The 17,656-nt window shown below is 36.6% G+C and overlaps 1 long non-coding RNA gene across 1 annotated transcript in view; it reads left to right on the forward strand.

The window, feature by feature from the left end:
• Positions 1-320: 320 nt before the first annotated feature.
• The window catches only part of LOC127853515 (uncharacterized), a 34,468-nt gene continuing 17,132 nt past the window's right edge, over positions 321-17,656 (forward strand). The window contains exons 1-2 of the long non-coding RNA XR_008036648.1: positions 321-505; positions 12,728-12,851. This is a non-coding gene — a long non-coding RNA (uncharacterized LOC127853515). The remainder of the gene's footprint in view (positions 506-12,727; positions 12,852-17,656) is intronic.

Below are 17,656 nucleotides of genomic sequence, written 5' to 3' on the forward strand. Positions count from 1 at the left end.
GTTTTGGTTTTCAAAAAGTATTGACTTGATTATTTATCTGATAATATATGGCCACTCCAAATTGATGTGTTGGTCGTCGGATTTGCCGCACCTATTTTTTCAAAATGGAAAAAAAAAATTAAAAAATTACCGCTCGCACTCATTTTTGTGTCCTTCTGTAACCATAGGGCATGTTTGTTTTTTTTAATTTGTGAAAAAAAGAAAAAAAGCAATCTCGCAGAAACGATTTTGACGCTGAATATGAATGCCAAATATAGCATTTCGTAACCTTTTAATCGATAACTGTAGTCGCTCGAAAATTCGATCGAGATGACCAGAAAAATGGCTTCCTGCGTGACCGTTTTAACAAACTGCGGTGAAAAGTTGCTGTAGCGAACCCTTATAAATATAAACATATCTGCTTCGTTCTGTGACTTATTTGAATGTGTTTGTTCACGTTTGAACATGCAACTATCAGCAGATACCGTTGAAGCTTGCTCAATTTAACAACATAGGGAAGCATGACGTAAGTTTTGTATGCATTTTCTTCATTAAATGGGCATATGGACGGTATTTCCCTATATGTAGGCAAATTTTTCCTATAACACAATTTCAAGTGAACAAAAAATAAACATACAATCATTAAAGGCTGGTTCTAAAAGAGTCACAGGGACAATGTTTTAGAAGTATTCAAATACATGGTTGACGGAACAAGCTTTACAGCTTAGAGCTAGGTCCGTGAATTTTAGAAACATCAAAACAGTTTTTTGTAATGTATATAATTTATTTCAGAAAAATATAATACCATACTAGCCATCGATATGCCCCTTTTAAAATAAGGTATCGACAATGGTTTATATGCATGGCCTTTGTCCGACTGTCATTATCATTTTGTTGATTGTCCCTCTTCAAGTGCTTTTGGAACATAGTATACCTTTTCACAGCTTGCAACATAGTATACCTTTTCACAGCTGTCACTATTGCAAACCTCGAACAAATATAAGCAGCAGTAGGTAGACATGTGTCCCTCACTTCAATGATATGGTTATATTTCATGTTCAAAGGTCATATGCAACTTACTCCTATAAATATGAGGTCGATATACATCGACTTCATATCGTTTAACGTCAATTTGCTGTAGCATCGTTCCGACATGAAATCATATCGGAAGCTTTAACGGCTGCAAATTCATATAACAGCGCAGAATCTTCATGGAAGAGATATTCAATATAAAAATGTAAACATTATTTTACTAATTGCATTAGAAGATGTTTAATTAAAACTTACAAGAAGTGCTATTCCTAATATGAAAACACTAGCTTTAGACTTGTGTTCAACATTTTAAAGTTTAAGTGCTGAAACCTAATTATAGTGCATTTAATTTTAAAAGTATGTAACTCATAGATATATTATTGCTTGTTTGTACAAAGATTCTTTTCTTTGTATAATAATTGATTTGAATGTAAACTATAGCTGTTTAAACCTGTATGTCTTGTTAATGCAATATTTTTCTATCGAAATGTGATTTTTTTTTTATTCTTCGCTCTTCGCTCGCTCGAAAATTTACCTGTTTTCAAAAAAAAGTTTTTTTGTTTTTTTTTCGCTCGCCTCTTCAACTTTTTTCAAAAAAATCAGTAGACCAACAAATCAATTTGGAGTGGCCTAATTAACAAAAAAAGGTTAAATTTATGGTATTGCAATTGTGTACCTTCTTAAATCATAAAATATATATTTTATATAATTACAATATTTAATTGATACATAGTACTTAGTTAATTTAAAGCCTCTTACCTGTTAACATTGCAAACAAAGCCTCCAATGATCAACACAATCCTAATACAGATTACAGACTGATTTTATTTATTTCAGTTTGTTTAGCTCACCTGAACATGGTATTTGAGTACAGTTTAATGTATTGAGCATTCTTTCTTGTAATTAAAGAACAAAACGAATAATTGAACTAATATACTTGCATCCATCCATACATCAATGCAAGGCGTGTGTACATGTACGTACTTAAGCACCTGCATATATACATATATACACACATTACTACGGTACATGCATTTCTGCATGCATTTCTGAATGCATGTTACTGTCTGCATGTTGAAATGAATGCATACATGCATATCGATGGTCCCAATTTAAAATGACGAACCTACATTTTTGGCATTTCGCGATTTTGATATTGTGCAAAGCGGGAAATCAATGCACATATACCCCCAAAACAACAAAATAGTTAACCAATCGCAACAGCTCCATATAGTCACGTGATGTAATGACGAACCGCAATTGCTTGAAGTCAAAATGACGAAGCTGAAAAAAATTGTTACGTCGGCATTTTGCGAGCTTATTAATATATTAAAGTATCAATATAGCCATGTTTTTAAGGCAAATTGACGAAACGTAAACGTTTGCTTATAAAATAATTAAATGATGTACATTTTATAGCATTGATGAACGCAAAAAGATATCAAAATAATATAAAATGTTGAGGTATTAACTTAGTAACTTGTGGCCGCAACTAATAGCTTGTTCCTACAACTTATTAAGTTGAGGTTTCAACTTAGTAAGTTGTTCCTTCAACTTTATAACTTCTGGCCGCAAGTTACTAAGTTAAGACCACAATTGTCTGAGCACTTGCCTTGTTTGCGACTGGGTTCAGGGTTCCATCCCCGGTCTGAGCACTAGCAACGTACGCGTCGGATCCCGGTTTCAAGTCCCATGGTTTTTGGATTTGAACCCGGGACGCTTCTTGTAAAGGGCGATTCCTCTGACCGGGGCTCGATCCCGGGAACCATCGCTTACGAGGCGAGTGCAAGATGCCTAAGTTTTCGACGGTCTGAAAATCTAATTAGGAGTTTTCGACGGCCTCGGGGTTCGAATCATAGTTCGAGCACTAGCCCTGAAAGCTTTGGGTCTCTAGATCAATCCTCGGTTTGAGGATTTACCCTATAAGCGACGGCTCGAATTCCGATGTGAGAATTTGCACCAACAGTGACCGGTCCCGGGTTCAAGCCCCAGTCTGAGTACTAGTCCTGAAAGCTATGGATCCCGGGTTCAAGCCTGTGTCTTAGCCCTTGCCCAGTAAGGGAAGGATCCCGGTTGCAAACCTCAGTCTGAGCGTTCGCACCGAAAGCTACGGGTTCACACAGGGACTCGAACCAAACAGCCGTCGCTAACATACCATACTGAGCACCCGCCTACTAAGCGACCGGCTTCGGAAATGAGCTTCGTAAGCAACATTTCCCGCTTTCGAGTCCGGAAATGAGAGCTAGCCTCGCAAGCTATGGGTGTTCGGGTTCTAGCGCCGGTCTGAGCACTAGCCCTGTAAGCTATAAATCCCGCATTTTTCGGGTCCGGCTATAAGACTACGACTTTGATCAGGGTCCGTTCGCTTAAATGGTAAGTACTTAAACAGGGATTTTAGCCCGGGGCCCATAGCATACAGGGTGAGTGCTCAAGCAGGGCATCCAAGCCGGGATCCGTTACGTAGGGTGCGAATGCTCAGACTGGAATCCAAGTCGCTTACAGGGAAAGTCCTTAGACTGGGGCTAAAACCCAAAGACCCATCGTTTAAAAAGGGAGGTATCAGACCTGGATTCCCAACCGGAATCCGTCGCTTATGTGCCTAGTTTTCACAACAGGGTTCGAGCCCTGAACCAAGTCGCTAACTTGGCGATCGCTCAGATAGGGGCTCAAATCTGAAATCCATGACTTACATGGCAAGTGCTCAGATAGGGCTCGAACGGGGGATCCATAGCTAACAGGGATAGTGCTCGAACCCGAGCACCTAGTAAAATAAGGGGTACTAATTGTGATAAAACGGTAAAGATGAAACGCCCGATATTATTGGTTAAACTTAAATTAGTGGTTTCAACATAGTTAGTTGGTCCCACAAGTTATTTAGTTGAGGCAAAAACTAATAAGTTGTGGGAATAAGTTATGAAGTTGTCGCCACAAGTTTCTGAGCTGAGGCCTCAACTTAATAAATAAGTTGTTCCCACAAGTTATTTAGTTGAAGGAATAACTTAATAAGTTAAATGAACAAATTACTAGGTTGAGGTCACAATTTAATATATTTTGGGAGCAAGTTATGAAGTTGTGGCCACAAGTTACTAAGCTGAGGTCTCAACTTAAACAGTTGTGGGGACAACGTACGTAGTTGTTTCCACAAGTTATTTTAAAAATTGTTTCCACAAGTTATTAAGTTGAAGCCACAACTTATGATGTTGTTCCCTCAACTTTATAAGTCGTTCCCACAAGTTACTAAGTTGAGGCCACACTATAAATAACGAATTGCGGTTGTCACCTCTGTTCCACCGTGTAAAACAGAAAAACATGCATTGCTTTGCTATATCTAACGGACAACAGTGGAAAAATTTATTCTATTAAAACAAAATCTATTACAATAAGCTGTCCAATTTGCCGAAACATCACATAAATGCAAGTCTAAATGACGAAGATACATTTTACAGCAGATTTATTAACTTAACGTCAAATTAGTTCCATAAGAACATGGTCTATCATGCGACACTTTTAAAAATGTTTAAAATAATCTTTATTTGACTTTGTGCAAGAAATGTTTAACTAAAATAGGTCTCCTGAAAACTTGTGTTTTTGTAGGTTCGACATTTTAAATTGAGACCATCGATATGTGTGTATGTTTCCTTTATCTTATTCATGTACGCATTCGTGCCTGCAAGTAAGCATGTATGCATGCAGAAATGCTTCAATGCAGACCTGCATAATGTATGCTTGTGCAAATGCATGCATATATACAGATACATATTTTAAATCTGCATAGTCTATATAAAGTATACATATATTATACCATGCATTCAGAAATGCATAGTATTATGGCTGAACTGTGTATAGTTTATCTAAATAATAAGCAATTTCTGCCTGGAATGGGAGAGTTTGTTTTTTTGATATTACAGTCGGGCCAACATTTGTGTATTTAGCAATTAAGCATTTAAATGCATTTACTTTTTGAAGTTGAAATGTCTTTAAAAGATATTGTTGTCATTTGTTACCTTTAAAACCGAAGTATGCATGCATAGTGCAGAAAAACAATTAAAAAGTGTGATCATAGACTATTTAGCCAATCAAACCACTTACATACATGCCATAATTTTTCAGACCAATTCCGGGACATTGAGTTAAATTGTCCGGGACTTTTGCCGATTTTCCGGGACATGTATAAAATGTAGCGATATTTATAGACATATGCATTTTTGGTACGTTTTTTTTGTTTCGCATCGTTAATTGCAAAAGTTCGAAAGCCTATCCGAAATACACATGATCTATTAACGTCAAATTAAACATTACTACTTCCGTTACTAGATACAAGCCACGTGTTTTCCGTGTAAGCGTTCTAAACATAGATGGTGACGTCACTGCGTTATTGTTATTAAGACCGGTGTGTAACGCGTAGTTGTTGATACGCCTTTATTCATTTATAACATTTATATAATAAAAACTACAACAATACAGTACCGTTAGATCTTCAACTCAAATCAATTCACAATACATACAACCAATCACAATAAAACAAATACAACAAAACAGTACCGGTAGATCGTCAACTTAAAATCCGGACAGTCACACATTAGCGAACATGAACTGCTTTTAATTTTTACTCAGCGATGTTGGACTTCAGATGTGTGAACAACTATCCTTTGCCCTTACGCAGTGGGAAATAATGACGTAGTAGATTCAAGTCAATTAACAACCACATTAAACAATGCCGCCTTTTGGGTTTGACCGCGAACGTGAGACAATCGATATGATAAAAGGACCCCTGTTAATTGATCGATTTTGACACGTAGCGTAGTCTGCCTATTCGGGTAGGCATTGTCATGGAGACGCTGCAGATATACACAGATTTGAGGTGCAGTTAAGACTAAGATAAGGTACATGTATATATGGATTTTGTAAATTCCGGGACATTTGACAGATTTCCGGGACAGCGGGACAAGTTCTTCATTTCCGGGACTGTCCCGGACAATCCGGGACGTATGGCATGTATGCCACTTAGAATGATTATGTGATATCACCAAAAGATCAGGGTAATTACGAGAAAATAAACAGGGCTGTCAGAGCATTTTGAGGAATTTGTAATTATTGATGACTTAAATGCTGTACTTTCGTGAAGGCGCATCCTAAGCGTTTCCCTCGGACGAATAAATACCCTAGTTCTTATAATGTACCATTTTATCATTTTCAATGTCTAATATTAAGATGCATATGACAATTATTGCAGTCAATACTTACAAATGATTTAAATATTCAGTCATAATAGAATAAATCCACTATCCGAAAAACAAGAAATATCTTTAAACAAAAATGTTAACATTATTTTTTCAGTATGACTAGATATTATTGATTAAAACATGGAATGCATTCAATAGACAGCATTTACTATTTCAAGTTCAATTTGTATTAATTGGATGATGATGTTGAGAATGAAGATGATACACATTTAATAACATATCTAAGTTCAATTGTTATCAAACACTTTTCTATAAAAGCTCCTTATATCATGCTCAAACTAGGTTTGATAAATCAAAATTGATGTCATTACAAAGTCTGGCTTTTGCATTATTTAGTGCCTTTTCAGGTGGCAAGTGTTTTGCCTTGTTGGCTGCTGACATATGCAAAAAGAAAGCATCTTTTCTTTACGATGTAATTGGTGGAGATTTATGGGAAGTTTCAGGGGTGTCTCCAATACTAAAATCAATATTTCCTAGACAGCCGACAGCTTGACTAACTGTAACATTGGGTGACATCTGTGTCAATCCTAAGTTATTTCGGCCGACGATTTTCGGGTGGTCAACTTTCAACGATGAGGCTTGATCATACGAACCACAAATGAACTGATCGTACAGGTCCCCGAGAGTTAAAGTTTCTGCACATTTTGACAACCCCGTACCAATCATTTACGGTTGTAACGCTGTTTCTACACCTCAAAATAAGAAACATTTTGTTGTTGTTTTCGCTTGATCACTTAAATTTCAGACGACACTCGTGCGCCGTTAAAAATCAATAAGCGAGACATTGAGTTGCTGATTTGCACTTAACTATTTTTGTACTCGTTCAGCCGTTTCGTCCTCAGTATTTTGCGGCTCAAATTTTTTTACGGATTTTTTTTTCAAAATAAAATCCATTTGGGCAGGACGATTTTCCATGGGCAGGCGGGGATGAGAATCTAGGAATTTATTTTCTTGTAATGGCCTAAAATGTATGAGATTTTTTCTTTGTTCTTTACACTCTTTTATATTAACTCTTTTTCTCAAATCTGATGAAAATTCTCATGAAGCTTTATAACATGGTCATTGTGTTTGTTGAAAATGATGAACCCCTTAATGTGGCAGATGCAATGATTTCTGTGTATATGAAAGCTTTATGCTGGAGAAAATAATGACTTTTAAAGTTGTTCAAAAACAAGGCTCAGAATTGTTATATTTTGCATATATAATGTTCATTCACGTTAATATTTGACCGTCAGGCTGAAATTGGCTTAACCCTAAAGGTCGCATGCTTTAATATAGACATGAAGAGTCAACTCTTTGGAAATCCCATGATTTATTTATACTGCAGCACAATTTATGTCCCTTGAATAAAAAACCTATATCTCTAGCAGAAATCACATTCTGCTACAACATTTTAACAAAATGTAAGCCTTCAAAAGGCAAAAACATTTGCAACTATTAATGGCGCGGCATAGGCCAACGTGTATCCCCACGCCGCATGTTTGACTCAGGGGCGCCCCAGGAATGGTAATGGGGCCATTATAGTTGAGATTGACCGTATTGTCATAAGAGATGTTCAGTATAAATTTGAAGTAATTCGGTGTAGAAATGAAGAAGTTAATGTAAAATAACGTAAAAAATGAGTGAAAATCTATACCCTAATTTCTTCTCCTCATCCTGCTCTCCTAACAAATCTAATAATGAAAAAACTTCACTGTAGTCAATTATGTACATGTCATCCTAATTGGAATGACTTATGAGATGGCTGAACATGCTCTCTTATAGCCAATCTTCTTGCTTCTGTTTTGGAAAAGTTATGTTTTGAGGTTAAATGGTTGACTAAATAGTAGCGTCTCAGAAATTTTCTATCGCAGTCTTGTACACAACAATAAATATTTTGAATTTCATGTCTGTCTTTGATGTGCCAGTTCAAAGTCCATCTTGCTTTAAATTGTTTCTCACATTTTTCCCACTTGAACATTTTGACAGATTTTCAGTAATTAGTCTAAAATTGTAATTGAACAAAGTGAAAGTTTCAGCCCTGTTATAGATTATTGAGGCTCTATTCCATGAGTTTCTCATGCTTTTTATGATTGACTGCATTCTATCTCTTCTCTCATATACAGGTGTCCCTTTGCGCCAATATTTTATAATCCCTTGTATAAACATTAGATGGATGAGCTAGACCATTTCACAGATGAATTAACACAAACAATTGAATACTAAATACATCTCTGCGCCTCTACTGTGTAACTCTATGCACCGCTTTGATTTATTAAAAAATTTATATCATTTGGCAGGTTATTTACTTACCTCCCTTTAAAGCTTATTACTTCCCTTGGATTTGTTTTTTTTTACCTTTGACCTTGAAGGATGACCTTAACCTTAACCTTTAGCCACTAAAAATGTGCAGCTCCATGAGATACACATGCATGCCAAATATCAAGTTCCTATCTTCAAAATTGCAAAAGTTATGGCCAATGCACCATACTGGGGGCATAAAAATAAGTGAAAATCTCTGACCTGGCCCTACCCAAACCCCCATAACTTTTGACCAAGGGGTCAGATCAAAATTCCGAATAGTGCAGGGTCGCACATATGCTCATAGCTACCATGTATGTAAGTTTCAAGGTTCTAGTGCTTATAGTGTAGGAGGAGATAGTGGCCAGAATGGACAGACAGACAGACGGACAGACGGAAGGCGGAGATAACCACAATATCCACACGCTTTTCAAAAAGCGTGAGGATAATAAATAATATTATTAAGTTGCTGCAATTTGAGGTTATTTACGTGTAGATATATAATATGTTTGTATTCAGTAATATTTTGTTTACGTAGCTGTATTTCACCGTAGCTTTTCCATTTCTTTTCATGATGTCTGCTGCCCTTATGAGTGGGGGTGGGGCACTTATCCTTATATGCTATTGGGATACCTTGTGAACTCAAGAAATTATATTTGTTCTAATGATAGTAGATTGGCAGATTGTAAATGGTTATGGTTCGTCGAAAACTGGCTGCCATCTCTCTAGAAGTCCCATTCTCAGTCCAGTCTTCATGAAAATTGGTGAGAAGATTTCGTTCTTATAATATCTTGACCGAGTATGAAAATTGTGTCGGTCTGTTTAAAAAATAGCTGCCGGGGGGGGGGCAGGGGCAGTTTCCCTTCGTACAGCTTTAGTGAAACCTTGTTAATGCTCTTTTGTCCACATTCTTCGGCCAATCTCCATGAATCTCCCAGAATGTTTATTTAAATGAAATTAAGTTTAAAACTGGGTCATTTGACGTAAAAAACTTGGTCACTGGGTCAAATTTAAAAAATCCATTTTTACACTAGAAAGTTGTATGTTATGTCTATCCTTCCTGAAACTTGGTCAGCACATAAGTTGTGATATCTTAGCCAAGTTTGAGAATGATTCTAACCAGTTGAAAAATATGTCTGTCAGGGGGTCTTACAGTTTTCCTTGTATGGCTATAGTGTTGCCTTGTTAACACTCTAGAAGTCATATATTTTGTATAGCGATCTGAAAGAAAACTGGTCTGAACAAAAGTTCTAATGATATCTTAGGCAAGTGTGAAAATATAAATGTACCTAGAAATTAAATTTTATGTTTCATTAACATTTTTTATTCTTCTGAACTCAACCTTCTGAGAATAGTTTAGTTCGTTATGATCTCAGGTGAATGCCTTAGGGCCCACAGCCATCTTGTTGTTTGAAACTGTTCATATCATAATTGTCCTACCTGGGCATTTTGACAGATTATTGAATGGCTTGTTACCTGTAAAATGTTAAACCAAGCCAAGTATTTGAATAGTAGAGCGAGCTACATCTGAAATCCCTACAAACAGAACTATGGGATATTGCCAAATTGTGATCAATTTGACAAGATTCACATCAAAAGCTTTTCAAATGTCTTCTGAATGAGTATTTTTAAGTTAAGTTAAAGGAACACTTAAGATGCACATTGAAAATAAAGCCATAACCAAGATTGAACAATATATATCATAAAGCAATGCACATTAATAATATTGTAAATTGTTATCAATTGTATGGAATGAACACGTTTATGTGTGGTAGTAGTTTTTACATGTTGGGTCAAAGATTGTTTGCGTAGGTTTGTGATTATGCGCATGTGCTTGTTGTCCCCTACCGGTTTCACCGGAGGGGACCTATGGTTTGCGCTCTGTGCGTCTGTGAGTCTGTCTGTCTGTCTGTCACACTTTTCTGGATCCTGCGATAACTTTAAAAGTTCTTGATATTTTTTCATGAAACTTGAAACATGGATAGATGGCAATATGGACATTATGCACGTCATTTCATTTTGTTCCTAGGTCAAAAATTATGGTTGCTATGGCAACAAATAGACTAGAAATACTGCTGAAAATGGTGGTTTTCTGGATCCTGCATTAACTTTTAAGTTCTTCATATTTTTTCATGAAACTTGAAACATGGATAGATGGCAATATGGACATTATGCACGTCATTTCATTTTGTTCCTACGTCAAAAATTCTGGTTGCTATGGCAACAAATTAAAAAAAAATCTGACAAGGGTGGAATTTCTGACAATGGTGGAGCCAGTAGGGGACTATATTGGCAATAGTCTTGTTCTATATAATATAGAAAATTATAAACAGATTCTCAATGGAAAAATGAAACTCTTGCTCATGTTTTTCCTAAAATATGTTTACATGTTTTTCACAAATATAAACATTTCATAAACCTACTAATAAATGATAAACAAACTTATACAATTAATTGTTAGTTTGTTACGTACTTTAAAAAGCATAGCATCACCCTGGAGTAAATATGACCTACTTTGCAATGAAAATCGAAAATCATGAAAATGATTGTTGTATTTGCATTATCATAAATAAACAGTTAAAACTTTAAAAATTGAAAAACATTGAATTCCAGCACTTCTTGAAGTATTTTTATTTTACTCCATATATATATGGGGAGCATATAGTTGCCAGTTCAATGTCCTTCCGTCACACTTTTGTTACAGTTTCTCATAGTGCCTTCAATATTTTACTGATCTCTTACATATTTGGCATGTGGGTACCTTGCATGGACCTCTACCTTTTTATGAGGTTTGACGTCACTGGGGTCAAGTTTACTGAGGCTAATAATACATTTTGCGTCACACTTTTGTTACAGTTTCTCATAGCACCTTAAATATTTTACCCATCTCTCACATATTTGGCATGTAGGTACCTTGCATGGACCTGTACATTTTTTTATAAGTTTGAAGTCACTGGGTTCAAGGTAAAGGTCACCGAGGCTAATAATACATTTTTCGTCACTTTTTTGTTACAGTTTCTCATTGCGCCTTCAATATTTTACAGATCTCTTATATATTTTGCTTGTAGATACCTTGCATGGACCTCTACCTTTTGATGAGGTTTGACGTCACTGGGGTCAAGGTCAAGGTCTCAGAGGATAATAATAGATTTTCCATCACATTTTTGTTACAGTTTCTCATAGCTCCTTCAATATTTTACGGATCTCTACCTTGCATGGACCTCTACCTTTTGATGAGGTTTGAGGTCACTGGGGTCAAGTTCAAGGTCACTGAGGCTAATAATAGATTTTCTCAAGGTCACACTTTTTTTCCACAAAATTAACCCATATATCAACAAAGCATCAATGGGGAGCATCCATCAGTTTAACTGATATCCTTGTTGTTTTAGTTACGATGAGGAGGTCAATACTATGAGAACATGGGATGTGTATCATTGGGCATAAGATTTTGTTTACAACCATTGGGGGCTTTTAAATGACACTTTTTCTAACTTGACTGTTCCGAGGCAAATGGGATTGTTTATTTGACCAGATTGGGCAGTGGCTATGAATGTATGACGCAAATTGGAAATCCTAAAGATTGTGGTGAGGCGCACTGGACATACAATAGGTAGTATATATATATATAGAATACACCTCTGATTCATAGAGTTATTGCAAAAGTGATGGTCATTACTAGCATTCAGTGTCCTCTCTCTCACAAAAGAGAAGTTTGAGCTTTTGAGTTTTGCCTTGGGAGCAGTCCTAGAAGCAGCGTCATTTAAAAGACTCCAATGGTTATAGACAAAATCTTTTTACTAGGAGGTTTAAGTTAGGGCTTTTGTGTTTGGTGCATGGATTGTGTTTAACGGGAGTATTGACAGCAGTCTCAACAATTAGAAGAAATACAGCATTCGGTGGTTGTCAACACTGACTACCAATGTTACATCTTAAATTTAGAACGCCTGGGGCCAGTTGGACCGTCCAACAATATTTCCAAAGACCAATCACTGTCTCCTCTCCCTGGACACTACCATTATTTGTACAGACTATAGGCCCCAGTTTTTGCTGAAATATGAAGCAATTAACCAGCCGATCCCTGTCTTGAATTTCCAGGTGTTTGGGTCTCTGCAAAGGAGACAATGTTGTGCCAGGTATGACAGGCTCCATTAAATAAAATGTGTAAATCTTAGGGAACATTTATTTTATTTCAGTATGTCTATAAACTGCCAGCACATGGGATCAGCTGCCTTCAGGGAATGCCAGGCTTATCATGTGGTCAACACTATTGCAAGATACTGAGATTATCACAATGGAACACAACTCTTTGTGATGTAGGTAATGTCACCTTTTCAAAAATGTTGTCATTATGATTGCTATCACTCCCAAAAATGTAATTTTGGTAATCCATACTATCACACATCCCTTCAAAGTTATTTCATTTTCATCACCATGAAGTTATGTTTAAACTCCTTTCACTCCTGCCTGTTAATACTTTTTTGACTCAGAACTCTCTGAATTCTCTCCCCCCCCCCCCCCCCCCCCCCCACACCAAGTGTTTTCACTTTATTTTGATATTGTATTTAGCGACTTTTGTCTTACGCTGCAAGCGACCGCTGATTTCCGGGTATGTTGATGTCCATATATTGGATTAAGCTACCACATGGTGGTAAAATTAATATCTGTTGATCAATAAGGGACAAACTTTATCGCCAATTTATCTGCACTTTGACGTAATCAAAGGAAAGCGCTTCATGTCAAGATGCGAGAAATAGACACTAAATTCTCGCCAATAAAATTGGCTTCCTTTGTCTAACTCATCATGCTAAACCAATAGCGTAATAGCACTACATAGCTCTGCCTTTTGAGTGATTTACTGAGAACAAAGGTGGAGTTATGCCTCAGTCACAAATAATCGGGTTGCTGGCCAATAATCATGATCTCAAGCCATCGGAAAAAATGGACACATCGGAGCCGTACGCCGTCCGATGAGTGACACAGTTTAATACCTCAGTCACAAATAGAGACAGATCACCGTCTGATCAGTGGACGACATATTTTGTCACTCATCGGGCTGGTGCCTGGTTGATGATTGCATGGACACCCGGTCATTTTGAAGCATCGGGCGGCATCCGGATGAATTTAAGTCACACTTAAAATTTTACCCAACGTCAGGCCCAAAAAGGAAATCTAGTTGAGATCTAAAAAGGATCGGTTAAGTGCTCTACCCAATGTGCTGATTTTGAACACATGGTTCGCGCATGTTCAGTTCCAATTATTTGCAATCATAATTACTTGGCATAAGCTTTGAAACAATGAATACATTAGTCTCGGCTTTCCTCGAAAGGCCAAGTAGTTCCGATTTACCAACTTCCTGTACATTTCCAAGAAATGGGGAACGTTTGTGTTAACAAAATTATTGAAACACATTTATCGTCAAAAACGGCAACAGTGTTTATTACTAGATAAACAGGTAATCTGCTTAACAACACTTATATCTGGATTATTGTATATAATTTTAATGTAAAACAAGATAGTTGTGTCACAGAATCAGTCTATGAATTTGAAACTTAACCTAAAATTTTTTTTACTTACTTTTGGTTAATCCCTTTTGTGGTCTCTAAATACAAGATTGACTGTAATAGCTTTACAAAGAATTAAAGTATATCTAGAAAAAAAAGTAACGTTATTTAAAACCATAAAGACCCAAAAGAATTAAGGCGGAATTATTCAGATAAATCTATTAAAAATATTATACTAAGAAAAGATTGGTGTGTTAATACAGCTGTATTTTCTATGAATTTGCTCCATTTTTGCCTAAACAGTAAAAATAATTTGTGTGTGTGTGTGTTATGAGTGGTATTGTTTGTTCTATATTAAACTTAAGGGTTATTTAGTTGTTCATACACTGTTTAAACAATGGGGCCATCAATACATTTGCATTTAAAGATGAAATATTTGGCTTAAAGACAGATAAAATTAATGGAGTTATTATTTCGCACATTTGTGCAATTAAAATTAAATAGGGAAATTGTTTCAGCTTATTTCTAGGGGAGAAAACTTCCGTGGCTAACTATTGGTTTTTCAAATATAGTTGCCTTGCATTACAAATGCAAGTTGTAAAATTAAATTACATGGTTCTGTGTTGGAAAGGCTCTACTAAACTATGTTCTATGACCACAAGATAGTCAAAATTATTAGCATGGATTGAATATTTATGTTTTATTTCTTCGAACATTTGACCAGATCTGAGAATTAAATGATGCTTTTTCCCGTCTGTACTTGTCTGCAATGTATCAGAGTCCTGTTTAAAATTTGAGTAGTTAATAAGGAGAATATTTTTAGCTTATAGCAAGTTGTTGTTTTTTTCGGCGTAGCTGTTTAACGTCACTTTTGACCTTACCTGACATTTGTAAGTGTCCAATAAAATTCAAATACAATTTCCCGCGGCTAGACACGAATTAATACACTTCATTTATTCCATTGGCTGATTTGAGCATACCACCAGACATTGGAAACATGACCGCGTCTTTGTAACACTGTTTTACTGTGTGTTCAGCATGAAACAATTTATCTCTAATGAAAAGATAGATAGAACAGTTTTACACCCAACTCTTGACATCAATACAGTTTGTGCATGCACCTTTTATTTTCAGAGGATTGCCAGCGCCAGATCATTTGTACTTAAAGGCTATGTTCTCATATTTTGTAATTACTTCCATATTCCTGTCTGTGTACTAGTATATTTAAGTTCATAAAAGTATAGTTTTTCCCTATCATGATATTTGTTTTGGCCAAACCATTTTAAATTGTTTTCGAAATTGAACATTTAACATATAAAAGTATAAAGTTTTAAACAAGCCGTCATTCCAGCAGTGGAAGCGTGGCCTCACTTTAATGCATTGCATTCCAACCAGCAAGGTATCAGGGTCAGTTCGCGGCCCGTAAAATAATCGTTATATAATATAGACGCTATCGCATGAACTAGGTGAACTGGAATTTTCTTTAGACCAGAAATATGTTAAATGAAGATATTCAGCGATATAATTATGGTATGTCAATAATAGATTCTTAATGTGTTTTCAACAATACCATGATAAATATTATTTTTGATTAATTTAAAAAGAATTATTCCACCATATTGACTAATGTATTAAGCATGAGCACGATGATTCTCGATACTGTTAATAATCGAATCAAATAGCAATGCCCGACAAACCACTAAAACAGGTTTGTTCGAAGAACGCGCGTATAAATATTAATGAATATGTTTTTTTTTCACTGTGACCTTGACCTTTGACCTAGTGACCTGAAAATCAATAGGGGTCATCTGCCAGTCATGATCAATTTACCTATGAAGTTTCATGATCCTAGCCATAAGCGTTCTTGAGTTATCATCAGGACACCATTTTACTATTTTAGGTCACCATGACCTTGACCTTTGACCTAGTGACCTGAAAATCAATAGGGGTCATCTGCGAGTCATGATCAATCTACCTATAAAGTTTCATGATCCTAGGAATAAGCATTCTTTAGTTATCATCCGGAAACCATTTTACTATTTCAGGTCACCGTGAACTTGACCTTTGACCTAGTGACCTCAAAATCGATAGGGGTCATCTGCGAGTCATGATCAATGTACCTATGAAGTTTCATGATCCTAAGCATACGCGTTCTTGAGTTATCATCCGGAAACCATTTTACTATTTCGGGTCACTGTGACCTTGACCTTTGACTTAGTGACCTCAAAATCAATAGGGGTCATCTGCAAGTCATGATCAATGTACCTATGAAGTTTCATGATCGTAGCCATTAGCGTTCTTGAGTTATCATCCAGAAACCATTTTACTATTTCAGGTCACCGTGACCTTGACCTTTGATATAGTGACCTGAAAATCAATAGGGTTCAACTGCGAGTCATGATCAATCTACCTATCAAGTTTCATGATCCTAGGCATAAGCGTTCTTGTGTTATCATCTGGAAAACATTTTACTATTTCAGGTCACCGTCACCTTGACCTTTCACCTAGTGACCTGAAAATCAATAGGGGTCATCTGCCAGCGATTATCAATCTACCTACGAAGTTTCATGATCCTAGGCATTAGCGTTCTTGAGTTATCATCCTGAAACCATTTTACTATTTTGGGTCATTGTGACCTTGACCTAGAGACCTGAAAATCAATAGGGGTCATTTGCGAGTCATGATCAATCTATTTATCAAGTTTCATGATCCTAGGCCTAAGCGTTCTTGAGTTATCATCCGGAAACCATTTTACTATTTCGGGTCACTGTGATCTTGACCTTTGACCTAGTGACTTGAAAGTCAATAGGGGTCATCTGCGAGTCATGATCAATCTACCTATCAAGTTTCATGATCCTAGGCCTAAGCGTTCTTGAGTTATCATCCGGAAACCATTTTACAATTTTGGGTCACCGTGACCTTGACCTTTGACCTAGTGACCTCAAAATCAATAGGGGTCATCTGCAAGTCATGATCAATGTACCTATGAAGTTTCATGATCCTAGGCCCAAGCGTTCTTGAATTATCATCCGGAAACCACCTGGTGGACGGACCGACCGACAGACCGACATGTGCAAAGCAATATACCCCCTCTTCTTCGAAAGGGGGCATAAAAATATGTACGGATACTTCGCGTTGACTCATGTTATAATTTCACTTCCATTTTTCTTTTGGTTTTCTGTTTTATATCTATAGGTTTATGACCAGCAATATGTAATAATGTAAAATAAGCCACGAAAACTCTGTGTAACATCCCGTACTGCGTGTGATGGAGCTAAGAACTGCACAGAAGAAGACATTCGCTATCTTTGATCTCATTCATTGAACTCTTTACCTTTCACCAACTCCAACCACAATCAACGCAGTATATCTTTTTATGCCCCCCTTCGAAGAAGAGGGGGTATATTGTTTTGCACATGTCGGTCGGTCAGTCGGTCCGTCCACCAGATGGTTTCCAGATGATAACTCAAGAACGCTTTAGCCTAGGATCATGAAACTTCATAGGTACATTGATCATGACTGGCAGATGACCCCTATTGATTTTCAGGTCACTAGGTCAAAGGTCAAGGTCACAGTGACTCGATATAGTAAAATCGTTTCCGGATGATAACTCAAGAATGC

Source organism: Dreissena polymorpha, chromosome 12 (assembly GCF_020536995.1).
Source record: "Dreissena polymorpha isolate Duluth1 chromosome 12, UMN_Dpol_1.0, whole genome shotgun sequence".
Classification (NCBI taxonomy): domain Eukaryota; kingdom Metazoa; phylum Mollusca; class Bivalvia; order Myida; family Dreissenidae; genus Dreissena; species Dreissena polymorpha.